General features: G+C 35.6%; 1 protein-coding gene across 11 annotated transcripts in view; it reads left to right on the top strand.

The window, feature by feature from the left end:
* LINGO2 (leucine rich repeat and Ig domain containing 2) overlaps nt 1-20,253 on the top strand; it is a 434,702-nt gene that overhangs the window by 147,124 nt on the left and 267,325 nt on the right. The window contains exon 6 of one of the 11 annotated variants that reach the window (XR_007456521.1): nt 10,765-10,872. The exons of the other annotated variants lie outside the window; for them this stretch is intronic. The gene's annotated coding sequence lies outside the window, so the exon portion shown is untranslated. Of the gene's footprint in view, nt 1-10,764; nt 10,873-20,253 lie in introns of those variants that run through there. 11 annotated transcript variants of the gene reach the window in all.

The raw sequence follows: 20,253 nt of genomic DNA, 5'->3' as shown, positions 1-20,253 counted from the left end.
ACAAGAAGAAGATTTGAAAGGAGAAAATGGCTGTTACACTAATGGAGTTAAATGCTTCATCAAGAACAACAAAAACAAAAAGGACAGAGACATATGAACCATCTTAACTCTGAAATACAAACTGAGACAATCTGTAACTTTGCTATAGCAGAAAAGGTGCAGTTATGAAGTCTCACCCACTCTACATCAACAGGACATTTCCCACCATCTTGAAATCTGAAAGAACCCATTCTTCAGTTCCTCTCTGTACTCTGAAGACATGAGTAACACAATTCTTTAACATTTTTTTTCTGTACTCTGGTGATAGGTTTGCCCAAGATAGATGTGCAAAGGAGCACAGTTAGTACATTATTTTAAGATGTTTATGGCTGTCCTGTGGTGCAGGATGATGATATATGTGCTACTTTGAGGTGGGCATTAATAATGGTCAGGGCTTACTCAGGGCACAAGGGACAGGAATGACTGAGTCAGGGGAAGGTTCACAGGCAGTTACAGACATTCTACCTAAGTCCTTGTGATCTCTGAAGAGGCAGAGAGCAAGGAGCTGAACCTGGTTTGAGTTTTGATTTTCTGGTTCAATTGCCTGTGGATCAAGAGGCCACAGACATCCAGATGTCAAGAAAATGGAAGAGAGAACCCATGAGATGTACACGCAACAAGAACTCTGAGGTGGAGAAGAGAAAAGAGAAACACTTTTATGTTCTTTGGACTTGAAATGATAGGGTATCTAACCAAATGTACATTTTCTAGGAAGCTGAGTTCTGAGAGCAATCTGGGAATTTTGAGGCTCATTCGCTCTGAAAACAGCAGGATCTGCATGGCTTTTTATTTCCATTAGGTGGGTCACAATTAGTTGCATCAGAGAAAATGGTGGCAAGTTTCATCCGGAAGTTATAACTTTTTGGTAGTAATCATCTGAGTAAAGTTCATTCTCTGTGAAACATTTTACTATTCAAGTAATGTGCTGACAAATTCCTTACAATGCCCCAAAGTAAATGGTGCTCTTGGGGTGTTTTGTCAAATGGGGCCTGTTGGACTGTCTTGGTGCCTCATTTTACCCAAGAAGCAGCTTTAGCAAGCTTTAACTTAGGAGGGATTTTGAAATGATACATAAATCCTGAGCAAGTTGAAGAAAAAACAGACTGTGTTTAAATGTTATTAAACTACATTAAGTTTTAAAACTACGAGTAAGTCAGCCAAACATGGAAATATAAGCCAGTGATGGAAGAATGACTGTGGTTTTCCATCTTCAAGCTTCAGTCAGATTATGTCAGATGCCAAACCCCTTTCCCACTTTGAATGTGACCATGGGATCAGTCAGTTTGTAAGGCACAAGATTATCAATAAGTCTGATGGTCTAACACCTTAAAGCTTAAGCAAAGAGTACTGCCAGAGAACACAAACTAGGTCAGGTGCTCTGAGAAAGGTGCTAACAAGACCAAGGCTTTGTTTTGGGTCCATTTGTACCATTTTACTTACCTTTTCCACTTGCCTCTTTTTTATACTTTTTATTTTAAAATAATCTTAAACACACAGAAAACTTGAAAGAACAGTGCAGGGCGTTTACATGTTTTCTTTACCGAGAATCAACAATTGTTATGGTTTTGCCACATTTGCTTTATAAATCTCCATACATTCATCTTTTTCTAGAACCATTTGAGAGTAGGTTGTATATGTCATGCTTCTGTACCCTTTAATTACTTGAGTGCATATTTCCTAAAAACAAGAATATTCTCTTTTATAAATACAGTGTATTTATTAAGGGCAATACTTCAAGCTATAGCCCATATTGAATTTGTCAATTGTCCTAGTGATATTATTTATAGTACCAATACCATATCCAGTCTAGGGTTATTCACAACACTTACTCTGGTAGAACTTTGACTAGCAGAAGAGGCTACAGGAAAACCATTTTCAGAGAATGTTTGGAAAGGGGCCATGAGGAGTCAGATTTATTGAGTGCCCTTTTTATTTCCAGAAGATGGATTCCTATGAGGTAGTCTGTCAGTCAGTGTTCTCCAGAGAAACAAAGCCAATAGGATATTATTATATATCCTATTTATACATTGTATAAGTTTGTATATCTCTAATTTTATATTAAATGCATTAAATAATATATTCATATATAGTACATGGTAATGATAGTAACAATTCAAATATTGTTGTGAACACAATGAAATGCTGTGAGCTTTCTTAGAAACTTGTGGTGTCATTATTCCTGATGGGAAAAAAATGAGATGAAATTTATCATTGCATAGAAAAATTTTAAACATCTATCTATCCATCCATCCATCCATCCATCCATCCTTTGAAAGTACACAAAAGAGAGACATAAGTAATGGGGTCAGACCAGTTCAAAACCTGCAGGGCAGGGTAGACCAGAAACTCAGCAGGAGTTGACGCTACAGTCTTGAGGCACAGCTTCTTTTTTGAAGTGTTTTTATTTATTTTTGAGAAGCAGAACATGCATGCGCAGGGAAGGGACAGAGAGAGGGGGACATATTTTCCCAAGTGGGCTCTGTGCTGAGAGCAGAGAGCCCAATGTGGGGCTCAAACTCCCAAATTGTGAGTTCATGCCCTGAGCCAAAGTCAGAGTTTTAACCAACTGAGCAACATAGGCGCTCCTGAGACAGAGCTTCTTTTTCCCCAAGAAATCTTCATGGCTGTTAGCCACATCTACAAAATACCTTCACAGCAACACCTGGCTTAGTGTTTAATTCAATAACTGGCCTAGACAAGTTAACTCAGAAAGCTACCAGAGGTAGAGACCATCCCCTACATGTTACATATGAGTAGTCTTGAGACTTAGTACCACTGTTTTTATTGAGGACACTCATCATACATGGCTGAACCAGAATATAAACCCAGTGTATCCCGCTCCAAAAACCTGTGCTTCTTCTATGGCCATGGCTCCTCTTTTGCCCAACTTTAGCTTGAGATGATTTGGAAAGTGATGTTTCCAGTCACTGATGGTATATAAACATGGCCTGAGTGACTAGCTATCAATAATATTACAGAAATGTTTCAAGCCTGAAATAAAAGCTCGTGCTCTGTGTCTTTTCAAATCCCATTTGCCTTTATGACTCTATAGTATGTTTTTAAAAATGTGGTTTAGGGAGCACCTGGATGGCTCAATCGGTTAAGCATCAACTATTGATTTCAGCTCAGGCCATAATCTCATGGTTCATGAGTTTGACCCCCACCTCGGGCTCTGTGCTAACAGTGAAGAGCCTCCTTGGGATTCTCTCTCTCCTCTGTCTCTGCCCCTCCCCACCTTCTCTCTCCCTCCACCCCTCAAAATAAATCAGTAAACTTTAAAATAATATGTTTTAAGGTTGTTTTCTTATTGAAATGTAATATTTTTTATGTGTAGATGCCTTTGTATTCAGTTAGTACCTCTCATCAGAATAGACAGGTAATTGCACCCTTTTAATTTTTTCCATGAGCCTACATTATTTCTAGTTTTCAGGGAATTTCAAACTAGTGCTACTATTTGGAAGATCTGTTAAGAGACCACAGAGAACAAATGAGACTTTAGAGAAAAGCCTTGCTTCTCACAATCAATTGTAAAATACTCTTATGTAAATACAAACTTCATATATTCTAATGAGTCATTTGCATCCTTATACCTTTATTTTGAGGATAATTTCATGGCCTATTTTTTCTTGTTTTCCCTTTACTTTTTTATTTATTTAAATCCTAGTTAGTTAACATATAGTGCAGTATTGTTTTCAGGAATAGAATTTAGTGTTTCATCACTTACACCTAATACCCAGTGCTCCTCCCAACAAGTGCTCTCAGAACCCATGGTTTACCTTGACAGTTATCCTAAACATTAGAAAAAGTTTCGTCCATTGTAGGGCATTTTAAATAGTAAATACCAGTCACAAAAGTAATATTCACCAAGCATTTTTAGATAACAAGTACATTCCTCAGTGATTTATAAGCATTATCTTATGTGAGTTATTCTTCATAACATCTCAAGGAGGTGAAGTACTATTGTTGCTTCCATTTTAAGGAAAAGAAAAAAAAAGCCCAGAAAGACTGAATAACCCTAAAAGTAAGGTCCTACCAAAGTGATATGCAGATGGATATTTTGTTTTCTAATTTTTGCTTGGTATCTTAGCATAAATGGGTTTATTGTACATATAATTTAAACTGTCCTTTAAAAATATGAGTATTTGTATTTCAACAGATGATGGAGCAAAGTAATTAGATACCTTGTCTGTAATCACAAGCAAGATGGTTGTCAATTAAAAAATTAATTTATGACCTTTTAACACCAGTCCAAAGTTTGCCCATTAAACTACAGTATCTCCTAATAATAAAACCTACTGTTATGACAGCTTAACATATGAAATTTCCCATTGCTTAGCAAATACTAATTGTCTGTATTGCAGTCTATAATTACCATCTCTGGGCAATTGCATGGTTCTTTGCTTGAGTAACATGCTGTCATCTAATCTTAAGGCAGGTTATTATTTTTTTCTAGATGTGTTTTTCACCTGGTAGGGAATAAAAGACAACTCTTTAGTCTGATTTAAAGCATTTGAAACCTAAATGAATATTATTAAGAACACAGAAAGGACTATGTGCCCAGATTTTTCTTTCAGATACTACTATAGTGAGATTTTGTGGATGGAAGTTTCCTATGTTGCAGAGACAAGTCCTGTTACATTTACATCCAAGAAGTAATGATTGAAATATTACTGTAGGTATGTTGGAAATGCCATGACCTTTGTTAGTAACTGGTGATGTCAATATTCCTGGTAGGATTTAAGCATGGCTGGGGGACAAAACAAAACAAAACAAAAGAGTGAAATGGAATTTGTCTTTGCCTAGAAGACTTTAAAATCCCTTCTAATTCAGATAGTTTTTAATTCCATTAGTCTTTCTTTTTACCTAGTAGAGAGGACTCTCCTTATTATGCTTGCTATTGTGACCAAGTATAATTCCCATTTTAGAAATTACTATGTTCCCAAATGAAAAAAACTTAAAAATTACCATTTGAGGGGTGCCTGGTGGTTCAGTTGGTTAAGCGTCAACATTGACTTAAGTCATGATCTCATGGTTTTTGAGTTCGAGCCCCACATCAGGCTCTGTGCTGACAGTGTAGAACCTGCTTGGGATTCTCTCTCTCCCTGCCCCCCTCTCTCCCTCTCCCCAACTTCTTCTTCTCTCTCTCTCAAAATAAATAAGTAAACTTTAAAAAAAAAGTTACTATTTGATACATTCTGAATAGTGGATGTGGTCATTGTATATATGATTGTACACACGTTCACTCTTTTTCAAATTGATTTATTTATTTTGAGAGAGAGAGAGAGAGAGAGAGAGTGTGTGTGTGAGAGAGAGAGAGAGAGAGAGAGAGAGAGAAGAAAAAAAAGCAGCGGAGGGGCAGAGAAAAGGAGAGACAGAATCTCAAGCAGGCTCCATGCCATCAGCACAGAGCCCAATGTGGGGCTCAGACTCACGAACTGTGAGATCATGACCTGAGCAGAGATCAAGAGTCAGATGCTTAACCTAGTGTGCCACCTAGGCACCCCTACATACATTCACTCTTCAAGACAAATAACAATCATTTGTTATTATTATCACCATCTACTCTCTGAGCTTATGGAGTCTGAAGTTTCTTCAGGTCAAGTCCATCCCTTCTATGGTGTAAGTGTGGAAGCCTACTGCTCATTTTTGCTCTTACAGCTTCTTAAAAATTGGGTGCCCACGGGAGACAATAATTGCTGACTTCCTGCTAAAATTTGTAGAAAAGGCAGTCACTGTTCTTGCTGGATGTTCATTTTGTGAGATATTAGTTACTGGTGCAGGTGGAAGAGTTAACTGGCCAAGGCTTTGAATTAGGAAAGGGAGAATCTTGTTCTAATCAGGGCTGGTCATTGCTACATATTCACTGAGCTACCATTTGGCTCTGGACCTTTAGGTAATATCCCTTTCAGCATTCTTTTTTAGTTTCACTTGTTAGTCTTTCCCTTCTTGAACCATTCCTCTTAGACTTTCAGGACCAATTTATATCCCCAGCTACATCTACTAATCTCCTTGTAATCTGAGGAAAGGCTTTTTTCTGTTTCCTTCAGTAAGCTTCTCTCTCATTCTGTCTTTCCCTGTGTCTGTTTCTCTCCCTCCCCCCTCTCCCCTGTCCATCTCTCTCCCTCCCTCTATCTCTTCCTCCTCTGTCAAAATTCTTTTCTTGTTTCCTCAGTAGACTTCATATGGCTCATAAATCCAAATTCCAAAGTATTGCCAAGCAAAATTATTACTCCTTCTCTTGTAGGGGTGGGAGAAATTAATCTCCAAACCTTTCTAGGATGTAAAGGAAAAGATCCTTACACCCTTCTTTAAGTACCATGTAGAGAAACAAAAATAATTAGGCTTCCAATTGGAAGAGGCTGAATGTATATATCCTACCACAATCATATATTTTGGTTTAAGTTAATCTCAGCTAATTCTTATTTTATCCTAATTAAATCTCAAGTTTAGGAACCTCTGTTGATTTTACAAAAGATAAATTGTGTATATTCTAACTAGCAGATTCAGTCAGGATTCTGGTAACAACACAAGGAGGATCAGGTAAGCAGCACCCTTTACACCCTTTACAGCACCTGAACAAAGCCTTTTCTCATTAGGGCATGTTCTACATTGCATGCATACAGATTAATTCCAGAAAAGGTAAAAAATTTTAAATAATAAAATAAAAACAAAACCCATACACATCTACCCAGAAGACAAATAAAGGTGATATGGGACCAAATCTCCTGTGAATTTTGGCCTTAAAACTTAAATTTCTTAACTTATGAAATATTCAATACATTTTTTGAAAAGTCAAAAACATGCATGCTTAAGCTTCCAGGCTTCAGAAGAAAAAAGTAATTCCTCTTGGATATGACTTAGACACATCGTAGAAGCTTTGCTATGGTTGGCAAGTCAGTGAACATACAGATGAGAAGGGGAAAAGTAATACCCCAATGACTGTCAAAGATGTTCCATGTTGTAGTTCACAGCTTCTGTTAGACTGTGGGATTCAGATTTATTTCTAAACCTCTCTGAAAAAGCTCTCTGGTGAAACAACTATTAATCTCAACAGACTGGGAAAAAATTCCTAGAAGATATTTTTAATGAAGCATACATAAGAAGCCTAAGTTGTGCAGAATATTAAAGAAAGAGTTGCAAATTCTAATGGTATTAGGTGTGTGTGTGTGTCTTCAATAATGTTTAGGCCAACAGTTTTCTGTAATGGTATTTTAATATATTTATGTACAAATAGGTAGTATCTAATTTAATTTTAGATATCTTACATTTATGTTAGTAGAGACCTTTGTTCTCAATTTTCACTTTTGGGAAAAATAAGGTAAGAGTCATAAGAGTGGTTCCTCTGTTACAATGGAAGACAAATATTTTTCTCTTTTCTTATAACCCTTAATTAGAAATATATTTTTTCAGGAAGCATTTTTACTTCAGTGAACATAGCAGCTTTATTCAATATTTTTCTAGCCTTTGTATTTGTGAAGTACTTTAAAATGAGCTTGATTAGACACACACTCTATCATTGAAGAAAAGAATCAATACAGGATATCGTTTGCACTTGACAGATAGCACAGATGCATCATCAAAAGGATGTATTTATTAGGAAAGAGGTTAAGTTGCCTGTTCAAGTTGGTCTTCCGAGTCAATGGAAGACAAGGGTACACAACTTGTTACCCTGTAGCTTTTAGTGTATTGCCTTGGTTGCTTAGCTCTATGTCTCTTTTCATGTATTAGTCAACAACACTATAATTATCATGAATGGTAATTGCACACCAATAATTCATCTTCAAATGCAAGTACATAAAAGGATTAATGTTACACAGGCTCTACAATATTAAGGAGGAAAGGTCACTAAATGATGTATTAAAAGAATCATGATAACACACCAACAAATTAAGCCCAACAGGAGAGATCAACATTTGTTGAATAAACCTAATAAAGTCTTGTAGTTTATTGATGTTGCTCTTCCACTGGGCAAAAATAGCTCTAGGATAAGGTAGAGAAACAATAAATAATCAAGTGGATTAGAGAGTTGCCAAAACACAGTGGAGATCAAGGTAGCTCAAAGTAAAGTTGTAAGTACAAATTTTAATATATCCATCATTGCCAAAATGTTATCTCAGTTTTGGAATTATTAAAGACCGCTCTCCTGCAGGCTAGAATGGTGTTCTATCTTGAGGAATACTTTTAAATGACCGGGGGACATATAAATGTAATACCGTATGCCTGATATAGAAAAAATGGTATGTTGAAAAGGTGCTCTAAAGGTTTTGTTTTATATTAAGTGTGCATTAAGTCAAATAAGTCTAAGATAGGTTCTATGCTATTTTAACATGTAAGATCAAAATGAATTCTACTTCCAGACTTCTAATCCAAAAAAACTATATAAAGATAATGACAAAAATATTTCCACCAGTGTGTTGATTGCCAAACTTATTCCAGAACAAAAACAAAAATTAAAAAGCAACCTAAAAGTCCAACATAAGGATTGATTACATAAAAGATACTTTTTGTATGATGCAATAATATGCAATCATTCACAATTATGCTTATGAATAATTTAGTGACCTAGAAAGATGTTCCTCACAATAAATTAACTAAAAAACATAAATTAAAAAGGCAGAACAAAAATTGTACAGAGCTGGATATTTTATATCTTTCCATTTTCTATATGTGTATCTAAAAATTCTGGGAGGAAATATACCAAAATATCAAGACTTTTTAAATTTTTTAATATAGTACTTATTTATTTATTTATTTTGAGAGAGAGAGAAAGAGAGAGAGAGAGAGAGAGCATGAGCAGGGGAGGGGCAGAGAGAAAGGGAGAGAGATAATCTGAAGCAGGCCCCATGCTCAGCACAGAGCCAGATGCCATGCTAGATCTCATGACCATAAAATCATGACCTGAGCTGAAATCAACAGTCAGATGCTTAACCAAATGAGCCATCCAGGTGCCCTACCAAACTTTTAAAAGGCTTTTTGTGAACTGTTTATTCTATTTTTATTCCTTTATATATCTTCTAAATTTTCTACAATGAAAATAAAATGTAACTTTAATCAGCCTAAAACAATTAATATTTTTACTTTGTTATTGTCATTTTAATGAATTGTTTCAGTTTCTCAAGTATGTCAACTTTGTTCTTTGGTGCTCTCTGTTTTTTCTGTCTGCACTGTTCTCTTCCTATTCTCATGGCTGGTTACTTTATATCATTTTAGGACCGTGCCCAAACATCACTTTCTCAGTGAAACTTTACAAAGCTGCTCTATGGAATGTACCCTGCCACCATCATTCTTATTCCATTATCTTCATTTTCTTCATGGAACTATCTAAAATTATATCATTAACCTATTATTTAATCTAATTCTTTGTTTAGTGTCTGTCTTTTGCATTAGTAAACAAATATATGAGGGCAGCAGGAAACTTCTGTCTTGTTAATTTTAAGTCCCCACGTCCTAGAACCCTATCTGGAATAAAGGAGGCACCAAATTCATATTTGTTAAATAAAAGGAGGTAATGTTAAAAATTAAAACTTTACAATGTGTATATAATAACAATCAGGTATATTGAGAAGAAAGGGACTAACGTAAACCTATTCTGTTTTGGCCATTGGTAAGGCAAAACCCATCTTACTTTTGAAGGAGAATATGAACGTTAAGAAATTTTAAAAATGAAGCAAAGAATGAGGATAGCTCATAAAATGAATGTCAGGAAGTCCTATTCAGATACTGAAGTCAGGTCACAAATCTGTCTCTAAATCATTGCTCCATATCTTTCCATGTTGGGTGATGGACCCCTTTGCAGATCCAACAAAAAATCGGAAACATTTTCTCAGAAAAATGCTCATGCATATTTGTAATATACATGATGTTTTGCTCACAGTTTCTGCAGATTCACAGAGCATTCTAATGGTGCATGAATTATACAATAAAAGCTACTTCTCTGTCCTATCTGGGAAACATAATAAGTTATAAAGTTTGGGATCCATTGAGTTAAAAATCCTCAAGAAGTTGAGGGGCACCTGGGTAGCTCAGTTGGTTGAGTGTCCAACTCTTGATTTTGGCTCAGGCTGTGATCTCAGGGTCGGGAGACTGAGCCTCACCTCTCTTTCTCTCTCTCTCTCTCTCTCTCTCTCTCCCTCCCCCCCCTTCTCTCTCCCTGTTCACCTCTCCCCCCACTCTCTCTCACTTTCTCACTCTCCTTCCTCTTTCTATCAAAAAATAAAATTAAAAACAATTCTTCAAAAAGTTGAAATTACATCTAAGAAAAGAGCAAATGTTCCACTTTAGCCTCTCAGAGAGAGCACACGTCGCACATATGAGCACAGTTAGCTGTTACTATCTCTAGGCTAGGAAATGGAGTTGCAATGCTAAGGAACTTGTCAAATTGGAGAACCAGCAGAGTTGTGTTAGAAGCAAAGTCAGAGAAGAATGTCTGTCCCACTACAGCAGGTCAATAAAAGTTTCATGGAAAAGATGGCATGTGAGCTGTATCTTGAAGAGTGATCATAATAATAAAATAATAGCTTGTGTTTATCGAGTACATTGCAAGTACTAGGCACTTTATTAAGTGTTTTACATATATCATATTTCCAAATCCTCACAATAATCCTAATTTCAAGGAAAAGTGAAACAGAGAGATTCAGTAATTTTCCCCAGAATATTCAGCTAATAAATGGTAGAGCAGAGCTTCAAGCCAGTCTGAAGCTGGCTCATCTTTCTTTGTCATTGTAGAGTACTGCTATCCAGAAGAGTAAGATCTGAATCGCTAGAGAAGAAGGCCAAGAGACATTCCCAGTGAGAGGATGCTTTAACACCTGCACAGATGTTACTATAAGTCTAGAAACAGCTAAGTAATTTTGAGTGCTAAAAACACAACACAACAGAATTAATTAATTCCCTTGCGCTATATGGAAATCTATTTTTACAGCTATTTTGACATAAAATTGAGAAAAAGAAGTACCATTTTTCAAGATAAGTAATGGAGGGACTCTAGTAAATGAGGAACTCTAGTACATTTTGATTTTACATTAATTTATGTATTAGATATGGTATTCCATAATGTAAAATGGTTGTTTGAGTGACAGCCTTCAGGGAACTGTATCTTCTAGACAAAAGTAAATTTTGTCTTTCAGTAAAAGGACAAATTCCCTGGCACCTTTATAAATAGGTTAAAAGATTGGTATGATGGAAGTGAACCCTTTCATGGAATTTAAAGTGCCTTTAAAAGCTATCAATTGCCACAAACTATAAGGTTTTTCTTCATTGAGTGTCATGATGATGTAGTCTTCTACTAGATGTGAAATAAATACATATATGTCTATCTTTTATCTAGGCAGGTAAATCAAGTGCCCTAAAAGGTTGTCTATTTATTCTCAAAAACTGGTTGTAGCGTATTAAGAAATAGTTGAGAGAAAATAGGGGCAACCTTTGTGCACATTTTAGTTATTTTTAAATGCCATTTTATTGCCATATTCTAATAATACAGTGGAAACAGCACCCAAATATAAGTGTTTTTTCATATAATCTAACACATTTTAGAATTAATTATAGTTCTATTAATATTAATGTTAATAATAGCTAGAATTTATTAAGTAACTATTATGTATTAGGAAGTATGCCAAGCACTTGAGTGTATTATAATTTAGTTTCTAAAATTATGCTCTGAGGTTAGCTTTTTATTATCCTTTTATTAGCAAATGAGGACTCTGAGAATTGAGATCCAGAAAGTCATGCTAGGGCCCTGAGGCCACATGGTTAGAGTGGTGGAAATGGCATTTGGCCCCAGGTGCGACCCCAAACCCTGGGATTTTAACTCCTAGCATCTTAATCAACCATGTCATTTGAATTTAAGAGTTTCTTCATTTAACATTTATTTACCTTCCAAGAGAGACTACTAAACCATGGTTACACAAATATAATGCAAGTAAGAGGAAACATTTAACTTACTGCTGAGAATACTTAGGAATATATTTACTTCTTGATTGGGTGAAGGAAATAATCATGTTTCCTTGCTCACCTATGATGACAGATTATCATACATTTAAAAATCATTGGCATACACCAGTCTTTGTTTTTAATTTCTACAAGGTCAGGGGTCATGCCTTCTATTTCTTTTGTGACATATCATTGTGTTTGGTACAGTACCTTGCAGAGTTAAAGCATTCAAAAAAAAAATGTTTGTCGACAGCTTTCTCATTGGGCACCTGTCAGTAGCCTACAGTGTACTTTTTCAGATTTAATGAAACCATACTCTTGTAAAAAAAAAAAGTACATCTATTCTAATACCCCTTGAAAATCTATATACGTACTATAGTGACTTGAAAACATTCATTAATTTTTCTCTGCTTTGTTTTCTCACCTGTTTATTGACGAAAATAATAACTGTTTTTTTAGCAAGTTGAAACATGAGGCAGTTTCTTAGATAATTGCTCTGAAAATGCTTACTAGTTGCTTACCTTTCACTTCAACAGGTAGCTTATTAAAGTTTTAGTCTTTAAACACTAGCTTCTTTTGTTTACTTTGCATATGAGAAATTGAGACCATCTATTAATGTTTTTTCTGTAAATTAATGTCCAATCTACATTATGATTTTGTTGTAGTTGTAACAGCCTCCATATTGACATAAGTGAATACCAAGTGACCTGGAGTCCCTCATCCAGTGCTTCTACTACTCGGTATATACCTCAAATTCTCCATTATTAATTTCCTAACTGGCATAAAGAAAGAGGGGGTGCCTGGGTGGGTCAGTCAGTTAAGCCCCCAACCTCAGCTCAGGTCACAATCTTGCAGTTTGTGGGTCTGAGTCCCGCATTGAGGTCCTAGCCCCACATTGAGCTCTGTGCTGGCAGTGCAGGATCTGCTTAGGATTCTCTCTCTCCTCTCTCCCCCTCCCCTACTTGTGTTCTCTCTCTCTCTCTCTCTCTCTCTCTCTCAGATGAATAATCTTAAAAAAAAAGGAGTTGAAGGAGATCATTTCCAAGGTTTTTAAAGGGTAATATTTTCTAATACTATTACATTATATACTCTGCATATTTATGTTACTGTATATAGTAAATATAGTATTATTTTCACTGACTATTGTGATTTGATTGGATTTCTTAAGATACAACTCATGATTCAAGGTCAGAATAATGTTGGCTTAGAGTGAAAATATGTTCTGCTGAATTCTCTCCATTATGGTTTCTATTTTTTAAATCATTTATACTTTGATTTGTGAATTTGGGCATTAGGCTTAGGGGTGCAATTTAGTTGTTCTAAGGACGTTTGAAAAGTGGTATGCTATCTTCAAGTAAGACATTTACATGATTTGTTTTAAAATTTGTTGACTACAGCTTCTTAACCTCCATTTTGTCTATATAATAATCTCTGTATAAACCATTTCAAATGTTCTTTAGAAACATAAAAATATCTATTTAAAAATTACCATTATAAATGTTTGTGCTTGTTCTGAAAATTCCAGAACATATGAAATTACCTAATCGCTGAGAGATCTAAAATTTTAGAGTGGATTTAACTCCACATTTTATGGAAAATAGAGAAACAGGTATGAGGAGATTAAGTGAATTGTTCAAGGTCACATAGCTATTGAGTGAATAAATTTGAATCTCCTAACTCTAGGAGTGCCTGGGTAGCTAAATTGGGACTTCAGCTCAGGTTATGTTCTCACAGTTTGTGAGTTTGAGCCCAGGATGAGGCTCTGTGCTGACAGCTTTGAGCCTGCTTTGGATCCTCTGTCCCCCTCTTTCTCTGCCCTTCCCCTGCTCGTGCTCTCTCTCCTTCTCTCTCTTTCTCTCTAAAAAATAAAAAAAAAAAAAAAACATTAAAAAAAAAGATCTCCTAACTCTCTCCAGCATTTCTTCCCTCTACAATCTTTCCCATAATCTCTAGCGTATTTTGCATCTCTGTTGTTTGGGATATACATATTTAGGATACACTGGGATATATTGCTATGTCTTCTTGAGGGATTCACCCTTTTCCCTTATATAATGTCCCTCTTGGTTTTGATTTTTTTTATTCTTAACTTAAATGTATCTGTCATTAATATACATTAGTGTCATATATTATTATATTATATATTGTATGTAATGTATAATATATTAATATACATAAAAATGGAATTAATATACACATCTAAATGAAAATTAAACTCCTTATCTCTTTAGGACAAGAAGTAGTTTTACAACTACCCTGAGAAATTTAGGCTCCTTCTTATTTTTTTCTTTTTTCAAAATTTGTATTGACCCTTACAGAAAGAGAGAAGGCACCTTATTACAGGATACTTTGGATTTGTTTCCACACCACCACAATAAAGTGAGTCAAGTGAATTTTTTTGTTACCCAGTGCACATATAAGTTATTTTTACCCTATACTATAGTCTTTTAAGTGTGCAATGGCTTTATGTTGAAAAAACAACTTATATACCTTAATTAAAAATATTGCTAAAAAATGCTAACCATGCCTCAATGTTGATGGCTACTGAATGATGATGGTGGTGGTTGCTGAAGTTGGGGCAAATTCTTAAAACAAGACAACAATGAAGTTTGCTGCATTGACTTTTTCTTTTCATAAGTAATTTTTGCAGCACGAAATCCTGATTAATAGCATTTTACCCATGGTAGAACTTTAAAAATTGGAGTGAATCTTCTCAAAGTTTGTTGCTGCCTTAGCAATTAAGCTTTTGTGTTATTCTAAATTTTTGTTGTCATTTCAACTATCTTTAAGCATCTTCACTAGGAGTATATTCCATCTCAAACAAATCACTGTTTTTGGTCATCCATACAGAGAAATTGTCATTCATTAAAGTTGTATCATGGGATTACAGCAATTCAGTCTCATATTCAAGCTCCACTTCTAATTCTACTTATCTTGCTATTTCCACCACAACTTCACTTACTTCTCCACTGACGTTTTGAACCCCTCTAAGTTATCCATGGGTTTTAGAACAAACGTCTTCCAAACTCCTGTTTGTGTTGATAATTTGACTTCTTCCCATGAATCACAAATGTTCTTAATGGTATCAGGAATCCTTTCCAGAAGGTTTTCAACGTACTTTGCCCAGATCTATCAGAAATCACTGTCCATGACAACTATAGCTTTACAAAATGTATTTCTTCAACAATAAGACTTAAAAATTGAAGACTCCCTGATCACTGGGCTGCAGAATAAGAGTTGTGTTAGCAGGAATGAAAATAACATGAACCTCATAGTACATCTCCATCAGAGCTGTTGGGTGACAGGGTGACAGGAGAGGGAGAGAGATGGGGGAACAGCTCAATGGTGGAGCAGTCAGAACACACACAGCATTCATTGATTAAATTTGCCTTCTTATACGGGCATGACTTTTGATGCCTCAAAACAATTACAGTAGTAACATCAAAGATCATGGATTATAGATCACCATAACAAAAATAATAATAATGAAAAAAGTTGGAAATATTGTGAGAAATACTAAAATGTGACACAACTACATAAAATGAACAAATGCTATTAGAAAATGGCACTGATAGATTTCCTCAATGCAGGGTTGCCACAAACCTTCAATTTGTAGAAAACAATATCTGTGAAGCACAATGAAATGAAGCACAATCAAATAAGATAAGCCTGTACTGCCAGGTGGAAGTGAAATCCAAGTTCCTCATGTGGCCTATATTGACCCTGATGGGGAGAGCTCCTCAATACTGCTGAACAGGGTGGGACTTCCAGCTGACCATTTGGTCTCCACTGACACCATGGTGGGGGTGGGGGTGGCCTCATCACCACTGGATAATGACGAAAGTCCTGACACTCCACTAGTCCTCTTATGATACCCCCTCAAGGGGAAGGGGACTGATACCTCATTACTTCCACATAGGAGTGAAAGTGCAGATTCCCCACGTGACCTCCACTGGCATCACGATTTACTGGCAAGGATGAGAATCTCAGCCTCCTACTTGATCCTTTTCTGACACACCTCTGGCAAGGATGTTTGGTGTCTTTTTATAACCTCTCAAGATGGAAGCCTTGTTTCCTCATTCAGCCTTTACTGGCATGAGTGGAGATAGGACTATAGACGTTTCCGTGGTGTTGGCTGGAATAGAGCAGTTACTTTTTATAAGTTTCTTGCCTTGTGAAGCTGCCCCTTTCCTGGCCTTTTCACTAGAACGAAGACCTTTGATGGAGCTTTTTTGTTTGTTTTTTTGTACCTGTTGGTATTTCTGTGTTGCCATTTTCTTCAGTTCCAAGTGTGGGATATCTAAGGTGAAAAGAAAACCCAGGGAACTCACCATGATGTTAAATTCTGGGCCAATCTGACTGTTCTCCACCATTCACAGAGTTATGTTTGTTTTGTGTATATGCCATGGACAAATAGAGAAAAGTACATATACTCCTTTTTCCCAGAAGGAGAAGTCTATCTGCATATTTTGAAAATAGTGACATGAAGGTCATTTGTGTTATAAAGACTCAAAACACTGTTACTAATATCCAGAAATTCCCAAAACACTGCTTTCCTAACCACTGAATTTTAAGGCCCATGAGGTCAGGAGCTATGAGTTTTACTCACTCTTGGGCAACTTTCAGTCCTTTGTTGTTGGTGTAAAGACAAAACATTTTCTTATCTTTATAATCAAGTTTTTCATATCTGAGAGTGAATGTTGAAGTGGAAGACAATCAGCATGGCACCCAAATGTTGCCCTTCCATTAGAATATTTGTAGCACTCTTCTTGAAAACTTAAGATAATTGTTTGATCCAGGGAAAGGTGGCCCCCTTTTGCTTGATTAAAATTACTTATTCCTTCTATAACTTCAAAGAAGAATTTAAAAGTAACACTTTTTAAAAATATAAAGCAAGTCAAGTTAATGATAATGATAGGGGAAGAATTTTTACTTCTGACTAAAAGAATGATACTCGTCTTTTTCTTTAATGAGAACAGTAAGTAGAAATAATTATTCATGCATGCTTGCCATCTCATTTAGCATTGATATAAAATTCTCTCCAATAAAACTCAAGTGGGATTTTTTTTGCAAGGTTGGACTTTAGGAGGTTTATTATTTCCATTAGGCTGTGGAATTTGATTATTTAATCAACCTACTTCAATCCAGAAAAAAATCTCTTATGGCCCATTAATTTAAAGAACCTTCTTTGTAAAGCACATGATTATGAAATGAAAAAAAAAAAGCAGAAAAAAATTAAGGATTGTCCTTATCGCTTCCCTTCCTTTGACTCTTATTCTTTGTTTTAAAGAATTCTTCTTGCAATTCACTTGCCGTAAGCTCATTAAATACACTCCTAGCCATGGTGATTCTAGCATCTTGAATAATAAAGATTAATATGCTGATCCAAATTCAGTTACTGGCCTGAGCATATCAAATATATTAAACTTCCTTTACAGCATAAGAAGTGTATTTCCACCAGAAGAAATGTACATTTCTGAGTTTAATTCATCTAGAGGATTTTGAGTAAAAGTTTAAGATTTTCCTATGGTTAAAATAGCCACATGAGCCAAAGTGAATTTACATATAAACATTATATATACACATATATCTTATATATGATATCCTATAATACATATGTATGTATATATGATGTGTATATATATATATATATATATATATATGTACATGTATATATGTATAAGAGGTTGAAAAAGCATTTTCCAAAGTATACTGTGCTTCCTTTTTTTTCCTAAAAAAATATCTTCCTGAGAATCATGTTAGTAAATATATAACTGTGTACATTAGTGACTATACATGTTTGAGGTGGGGTAAGAGGTATTCTAAATGACAACGTAGTTACTTATGTTTACTTACTGTTTAGCTATGCCATTAATAGATGACTTAGATTAATAATACCATCTCCAAGCTTGGGATTCCCAAAGTTAACTGAAGCCAGACATTTAATTCTAGTTTGTTTATAGAAATTGCTGTTTCTCGGGGCACCAGTGTGGCTCGGTTTGTTAAGCGTCCGGCTCTGGGTTTTGGCTCAGGTCATGATCTCATTGTTTTGTGAGTTTGAGGCCTGTGTCAGGCTCTGTGATGGCAGTGCACAACCTGCTTGGGATTCTCTCTCTCCTTCTCTCTGTGTCCCTCCACCCCCCCATGCTGTTTCTCTCTCTCTCTCTCAAAACTAAATAAACAAACTTTAAAAAGAAAAAGAAAAAAAATTGCTGTTTCTCAACACTAGCATGGTTAAATGAGAGACCTATGTTAAGAGACTTTACTTGCTGAATCAACACAGGAACTTTTAATAAACACTAAAAGGAAGTAACTGTATATACCAACATATCAACTCACACCCAGTCCTATTCTATAATGACAAATACCATTTTATTTTCCCTTCTTCATCAAATCAGGCATAATTTACGTGTGTAAATTATGAGATTTCCCAAAGGATTTCACGTGAGGTATTTGGGATTGCCCTTCCTTTGTTTCCCATATATCACCTTAAAGGCAATGTCATCATGCCAAATATACGTAAGCATCTGATAATTTGACTTAAGATTTGTCATGGAGTTCGTGTTGTCAAAAAATTTCAAAAAGGAAGAGGGTGATATGTTTAGATGTCCAAACTCACTATATCTCAAGTTTGTTCAATTAATTAGGTCATCTGTCTTGTTTTGCAAAAGATAGAGCAGAGGACAAAGGTATTAGGAAAATATATGTTGTTTATATCAGTGGAGATATGACACACATATATTTTACATGTCATAGTGTCTCTCTTATGAGAAATGTAAGCCCCTAATTTGTTCTCTTGATTATGGAATCATAAAAGACTAAAGCTAGGTTTGGATGGCCCTTAGAAGTACTTCACATTGAAAAAGGGTGACTGGCTATCAACAGTCACAGCAGTGAAACTAACACAGACTTCTTTCCAACTAACATTACCTTTCAGCTGTTTGTTCATGCTGAGTTTCTTGCAAAAGATGCCATATAGGAAAGAAACAATTTTCTAGAATCATCTGTTATGATGGGCTTTGAATTTGAGAATGTATGCACATATTACATGTATTTATACATATAATGAGGAAGAGGATGTGTGTTGATTTTATTCTGTTTACTTTTATTTAAAATATAGACATTAAATATTAACATTGAAAATATTACGGAAACAAATAAGTGTAAAGGATCGGGTTAGACATAAGTAAAGCATGAGATGTATCCTCTTGCCTAACGCCTAGCAATCAGAATATTTTGGGTCTTTTCATGATAAGATGCTAGCATCTTATACTGATCATTGAAACTGAGTGTCTTGATGGTTTCGTCTGTAAAATGGAGGCAACAGCCCCTTTTCTTTATTTACCTTACAGAGACATGGTGAGGGATAATAGGACTTTTCAAGGAGTTTCTCAAAAACCATTATAGAGTTTTACTGTATCTGGGAATATGTCCTTTGAAACCCATTGGAGAAGAGAGTGTTAGGTGTCTTAGAACTTAATATATCTTATCCTGGTTTCCAAATGTAAGAGATGGCTGGAGACCATAATCTTGTTTTCTCTTTAATTTTAGAAATTAGGATAATTGCTAGGGGCACCTGTTGAATCAGTCGGTTGAGCATTCGACTTTTGGTTTCCACTCAGGTCATGGTCTCGCAGTTCCTAAGTTCGAGCCCCACATCCCACTCTCTGCTGTCTGCCTGTCAGCGCAGAGCCTGCTTCGAATTCTCTGTCCCCTTCCCTCTGCCCCCACACTGCTTGCATTCTCCCAAAAATAAACAAGTATTTTTTTTTAATTTAGGATCATTCCTAAATCCCAGATTTCTACACTTCTTTTTAATAAAAAATATCAAAAATTTCTTTAACATTTTAGAATTCTTCAGTGTTTATACTTTTTAAATACCAATAGAAAACTAGTTTTCCCACATCACTATTCTAAAAGTTCAGATTTTCTTGGAAGTGGCATATCAGTGAATGGCTTCTGCAAAGGCGAAAATCCTTTCTCCTTTATGCTCTGCTTTAAGCATATATCCTGAACTCCTTTCTCTTGCTGACCTCCTTCGCCCTGTAATTCAATGATATCCTTGCATATCTTTACTGTTTTTATTTGGTCATAGGGGTGGTATCATTCCTTTTCCCCAAGGCTAACCACTTTGTCTCATTTTCCTCTACCCTCAAATTTTCTGCTGCTCAACACTGATCTGTTTTCCTAACTACATATCAAGATCTCCATGTTATGTGTCCTTACCTCCTTATATGATAGGTAAGGAAGAAATGTGTGCTAAATAAATAATGATCACAGTTGAAATTC

The sequence above is a fragment of the Panthera uncia genome, chromosome D4 (genome assembly GCF_023721935.1).
Source record: "Panthera uncia isolate 11264 chromosome D4, Puncia_PCG_1.0, whole genome shotgun sequence".
Taxonomy (NCBI): Eukaryota; Metazoa; Chordata; class Mammalia; order Carnivora; family Felidae; genus Panthera; species Panthera uncia.
Note: the sequence above shows the minus strand (reverse complement) of the source record. Positions and strands in the feature narration are given on the sequence as shown.